This window comes from Heloderma suspectum, chromosome 4 (assembly GCF_057233095.1).
Source record: "Heloderma suspectum isolate Gila_16-S chromosome 4, 16-S_ref, whole genome shotgun sequence".
Lineage (NCBI taxonomy): Eukaryota > Metazoa > Chordata > Lepidosauria > Squamata > Helodermatidae > Heloderma > Heloderma suspectum.
Genome location: NC_139461.1, coordinates 225,375,678 through 225,381,677, shown reverse-complemented (window position 1 = coordinate 225,381,677; position 6,000 = coordinate 225,375,678). Strand labels below are relative to the sequence as shown.

The 6,000-nt window shown below is 45.7% G+C and overlaps 1 protein-coding gene across 1 annotated transcript in view; it reads left to right on the top strand.

Moving 5' to 3' along the window:
- The first annotated feature begins 242 nt into the window (after positions 1-242).
- The window catches only part of TCEANC2 (transcription elongation factor A N-terminal and central domain containing 2), a 30,486-nt gene continuing 24,728 nt past the window's right edge, over positions 243-6,000 (top strand). Inside the window, exon 1 of the mRNA XM_084852443.1 lies at positions 243-307. The gene's annotated coding sequence lies outside the window, so the exon portion shown is untranslated. The remainder of the gene's footprint in view (positions 308-6,000) is intronic.

The following is a 6,000-nucleotide window of genomic DNA, read 5'->3' as shown; positions in this document are numbered from 1 at the left end:
CTTTTGCTGTCCAATCGCAGCTATGCTAAAATCCTAGATTTCTTCGTTGTTTTCTAGAGGCATCTCTCCCTTTCCCCTGGGCGGGGGGAAAGGTTTAAAGGAACCAAGAGGCACTATATCTATGAAGGAGTATGTGCTATTCTAAATATTTGTTATCTCTATGAAAAATCCAAGTGGGAGGTGATAGGAGATTCTTTAGAGTGAGTGGCGCCGCGAGGCTTGCTGGGAAATGTAGTTTCCGTGATCCCGGAAACTAACAGGCAGCCAGGAAGCATCTTGGGGGAATAACACCGATGCTGCTTCCAAGGTGAGACCCACCCACGCTCTCTTGATGCAAGAGTGCTGCCCTTCATCACATTTATTCCTTCATGATTGTCTCCCCTCTTTTCTTATCTCACCCCCTCAAGATAAAACTCTGCCAAAGATTGGGATGCCCCACCCCGGGGTTCAGAGTTTCTGTGCCTTTAACAGCTCCGTGTGACCGGCAGAGTTTCAACAGATGCCGCTTTCCCCCACCGTTTGCATAGCCACATGCTAGGAAAGGCTGCACCCTTAAGATTTCTGCCTGCTGCAGAGCGGTTAAAGAGACGGAAGTGTGGAGCAGACAGAAAAAGAAGCTGGCAACCTTAACTCTCCCTCTCCCTTTGATGGATATTGCTTTTCAGGGCATCTCAGCCTCTCTGCCTGCCCTTTAATGCCCTCGACATAGACTACTAATTCGAGCAGATAGCCTATTGTTGTTGTTCAGTCGTTCAGTCGTGTCCGACTCTTTGTGACCCCATGGACCATAGCACGCCAGGCCTTCCTGTCCTGCGCTCTCTCCCGGAGCGTGCTCAAGTCCATATTCATTGCATCGGTGATGCTATCTAGCCATCTCATCCTCTGCCGTCCCCTTCTCCTTTTGCCTTCAGGCTTTCCCAGCATCAGGGTCTTTTCCAGGGAGTTTTCTCTTCGCATTAGGTGGCCAAAATATTTGAGCTTCAGCTTCAGTATCTGTCCTTCCAATGAGCAGTCAGGGTTGATTTCCTTTAGGATGGACTGATTTGACCTCCTTGCAGTCCAGGGGACTCGTAAGAGTCTTCTCCAGCACTACAGTTCGAAAGCATCAATTCTTCGGCGCTCAGCCTTCCTTATAGTCCAGCTCTCACAGCCATACATTACTACTGGGAAAACCATAGCTTTGATTAGACGGACCTTTGTCGGCAAGGTGATGTCTCTGCTTCTTACTATGCTGTCTAGGTTGGCCATAGCTTTCCTCCCAAGGAGCAAGCGTCTTTTAATTTCATGGCTACAGTCACCGTCTGCGGTGATCTTGGAGCCCAAGAAAGTAAAATCTGTCACTGCTTCCATTTCTTCCCCTTCTATATGCCAGGAAGTGATAGGGCCAGATGCCATGATCTTCATTTTTTTAATGTTGAGTTTCAAACCAGCTTTTGCACTCTCCTCTTTCACCCTCAACAAGAGGCTCTTGAGATCCTCTTCGCTTTCTGCCATTAGGGTGGTATCGTCTGCATATCTGAGGTTGTTGATAATTCTCCCAGCAATCTTAATTCCGACCTCTGATTCATCCAACCCGGCATTTCTCATGATGTACTCTGCATATAAGTTAAATAAGCAGGGTGACAATATGCAGCCTTGTCGTACTCCTTTCCCAATTTTGAACCACTCGGTTGTTCCATGTCTGGTTCTTACTGTTGCTTCTTGACCCTCGTACAGGTTTCTCAGGAGACAGGTAAGGTGGTCTGGTACTCCCATCACTTTAAGAATTTGCCACAGTTTGTTGTGATCCACACAATCAAAGGCTTTAGCGTAGTCAATGAAGCAGAAATAGACGTTTTTCTGGAATTCTCTTGCTTTCTCCATGATGCAGCGAATGTTGGCGATTTGATCTCTAGTTCCTCTGCCTCTTCGAAACCCAGCTTGTACTTCCGGTAGTTCTTGGTTCGCATACTGCTGAAGCCTAGCTTGTAGGATTTTGAGCATCACCTTGCTGGCATGTGAAATGAGCGCAATTGTACGGTAGTTTGAACACTCTTTGGCGTTGCCCTTCTTTGGAATTGGAATGTAAACTGACCTTTTCCAGTCTTGTGGCCACTGTTGAGTGTTCCAGATTTGTTGGCATATTGAATGCAGCACTTTAACAGCATCATCTTTTAGGATTTTAAATAGCTCGGCTGGAATACTGTCATCTCCGCTAGCTTTGTTGTTACTAATGCTTCCTAAGGCCCACTTGACTTCACTCTCTAGGATGTCTGGCTCAAGTTCAGTGACCGCACTATCATGGCTATCAGGGACATTCAGATCTTTCCTGTATAGTTCTTCTGTGTATTCTTGCCACCTCTTCTTAATCTCATCTGCTTCTGTTAGGTCCCTGCCTTCTTTGTCCTTTATCATGCCCATCTTTGCACAAAACGTTCCCTCGAGATCTCCAATTTTCTTGAAGAGATCTCTACTCTTTCCCATTCTGTTGTTTTCCTCCATTTCTTTGCATTGTTCATTTAAGAAGGCCTTCTTGTCTCTCCTTGCTATTCTCTGGAACTCTGCATTCAGTTGGATATATCTTCCCCTTTCTCCTTTGCTTTTCGCTTCCCTTCTTTCCTCAGCTACTTGTAAAGCCTCATCAGACAGCCACTTTGCTTTCTTGCATTTCTTTTTCTTTGGGACGGATTTCGTTGCTGCCTCCTGAACAATGTTACGGACCTCCGTCCATAGTTCCTCAGGCACTCTGTCTATCAGGTCTAATCCCTTAAATCTATTCCTCACCTCCACTGTGTATTCATAAGGGATATGATTTAGGTCATACCTGAACGGTTTAGTGGTTTTCCCTACGTTCTTCAATTTAAGCCGAAGCTCATGATCTGAGCCACAGTCAGCTCCAGGTCTTGTTTTTACTGACTGTATAGAGCTTCTCCATCTTTGGCTGCAAAGGACATAATCAATCTGATTTCGATATTGACCATCTGGTGATGTCCATGTGTAGAGTCGTCTCTTGTGCTGTTGGAAAAGAGTGTTTGCTATGATCAGCGTGTTCTCTTGGCAAAACTCTATTAGCCTTTATCCTGCTTCATTTTGTACACCAAGGCCATGCTTGCCTGTTATCCCGGTGATTTCTTGACTTCCTACTTTAGCATTCCAATCCCCTATGATGAAGAGGACATCTTTTTTTGGTGTTAGTTCTAGGAGGTGTTGTAGGTCTTCATAGAACCGATCAACCTCAGCTTCTTCGGCATCAGTGGTTGGGGCATAGACTTGAATTACTGTGGTGTTGAATGGTTTGCCTTGGATTCGTACTGACATCATTCTATCATTTTTAAGATTGTACCCCAGTACTGCTTTTCCCACCCTTTTTTTTGACTATGAGTGCTACTCCATTTCTTCTAAGGGATTCTTGCCCACAATAGTAGATATGATGGTCACCTGAATTAAATTCGCCCATGCCTGTCCATTTTAGTTCGCTCATTCCCAAGATGTCGATGTTCAATCTTGCCATCTCATGTTTGACCACCTCCAGCTTACCTTGATTCATTGATCTGACATTCCAGGTTCCTAAACAATATTGTTCTTTACAGCATCGGATTTTCTTTTCACCACCAGACACATCCACAGCTGAGTGTCCTTTCGGGTTTGGCCCAGCTGCTTCACTCTTTCTGGTGCTACTTGGAAATACCCTCTGCTCTTCCCCAGTAGTATATTGGACACCTTCCGACCTGAGGGGCTCATCTTCCGGTGTCATCTCTTTTAGCCTTGTGTTACGTTCCATGGGGTTTTCTTGGCAAGAATACTGGAGTGGGTTGCCATTTCCTTCTCCAGTGGACCACATTTTGTCAGAACTCTCTGCCATGACCTGTCCGTCTTGGGTGGCCCTGCACGGCATAGCTTATGGCTTCACTGAGTTACACAAGCCCCTTCGATAGCCTATACCCTGAATGTTTTTCACCACTTCCCTTTTGTCTGCTTAGCCCTTCGATATATGAAGAAGCAACCACCTCTGAGTGATAAGAATGAGGTCTCCTACATCTGCCCTTGGTGAGGGAAGAATATCCAAAGTTAAGGGCATGACTCCAAATAGCTCTGGTACCAGTGGAGGCTGGTGGCTCCGATGTCAGTGTGTGTGGGGGGTGAATCCGCTCCGGGTTTCAGTCAGAACTCTAAGGAGCTATCCAAGGTGCTGAAGCACCTTCTTCTGAGTATATTAACTGCAGGTCTCGGAATCATAGAATAGTAGGGTTGGAAGGGGCCTACAAGACCGTTGAGTCCAACCCCCTGCTCAATGCAGGAATTTAAGTCAAAGCATCCCTGACAGATGACTGTCCAGCCTTGTCTTGAATGTCTCCAGTGTGGGAGAGCCCACTACCTCCCTAGGGAATTGGTTCCATTGTCATATTGCTCTAACAGTCAGGAAGTTTTTCCTGATGTTTAGCCGGAATCTGGCTTCCTGTAACTTGAGCCCATTATTCCGTGTCCTGCACTCTGGGATGATAGAGAAGAGATCCTGGCCTTCCTCTCTGTGACAGCCTTTCAAGTAGTTGAAGAGTGCTATCCTATCTCCCCTCAGTCTTCTCCAGGCTAAACATGCCCAGTTCTTTCAGTCTCTCCTCATAGGGCTAGTCTCCTGATCATCTTTGTTGCCCTCCTCTGAACCCTCTCCAGCTTGTCTGCATCCTTCTTAAAGTGTGGTGCCCAGAACTGGACACAATACTCCAGATGAGGCCTAACCAGTGCTGAGTAGAGGGGAACTAGTACTTCCCAGGATTTGGAAGCTATACTTCTATTAATGCAGCCCAAAAGAGCATTTGCCTTTTTTGCAGCCACATCACATTGTTGGCTCATATTCAGCTTGTGATCTACAACAATTCCAAGATCCTCCTCGCTTGTAGTGCTGTTGAGCCAAGTATTCCCCATCTTGTAACTGTGCATTTGGTTTCTTTTTCCTCGGTGCAGAACTTCGCATTTATCCCTATTAAATGTCATTCTGTTGTCTTCTGCCCAGTGCTCCAGTCTATCAAGATCACTTTGAATTTTGTTTCTGTCTTCCAAGGTATTAGCTATCCTGCCCAAATTTGTGTCATCTGCAAATCTGATCAGCATTCCCTGCACCTTCTCCTCCAAGTCATTAATAAAAATGTTGAAGAGCACTGGGCCCAGTATTGAGCCCTGTGGAACCCCACTTGTTACCTCTCCCCAGTTGGAGAAGATCCCATTGATAAGCACTCTTTGAGTCCGATCATGTAGCCAAATGTGGATCCACCTGATAGTTGTTTCGTCTAGCCCAGTTTTAGCTAGTTTGCTAATCAGGATATCATGGGGCACTTTGTCCAAAGCTTTGCTGAAGTCGAGGGCTGTTATGTCCACAGCATTCCCACAGTCCACAAGGGAGGTTACCTGATCAGAAAATGAGATCAGATTAGTCTGGCAGGATTTGTTCTTGACAAATCCATGTTGGCTTCAAGTAATCACTGCATTATTTTCAAGGTGCTTACAGATGGATTCCTTTATCATCTGCTCCAGAATTTTCCCAGGGATTGATGTCAGACTGACTGGTCTGTAGTTCCCAGGTTCCTCCTTTTTACCCTTGTTGAAGATAGGGACAACATTAGCCCTCCTCCAGTCATCTGGCACTTCCCCCGTCCTCCATGATTTCTCAAAGATAATAGACAGTGGTTCTGAGAGTTCCTCTGCCAGTTCCTTTATTACTCTAGGATGCAGTTCATCTGGCCCTGGAGATTTGAGCTCATTCAAAGTAATTAGGTGTTCCTTGACCATATGCCTATTGATCTCAAGCTGCAATCCTGCCCCTTCAGCCTGTACTTTGCCAGGGTGGTCATAGACCCTCTTTTGGGAGAAGACTGAGCCAAAGTAGGAATTGAGCACTTCTGCCTTTTCTTTGCTTTTCATCTGCTACATTTTGCCATCCTTATTTAATAGCTGAACCACAATTTCTTTCCTCTGTTTTTTACTATGCACATATCTGAAGAAAGCCCTTTTGTTGCTCTTAGCCTC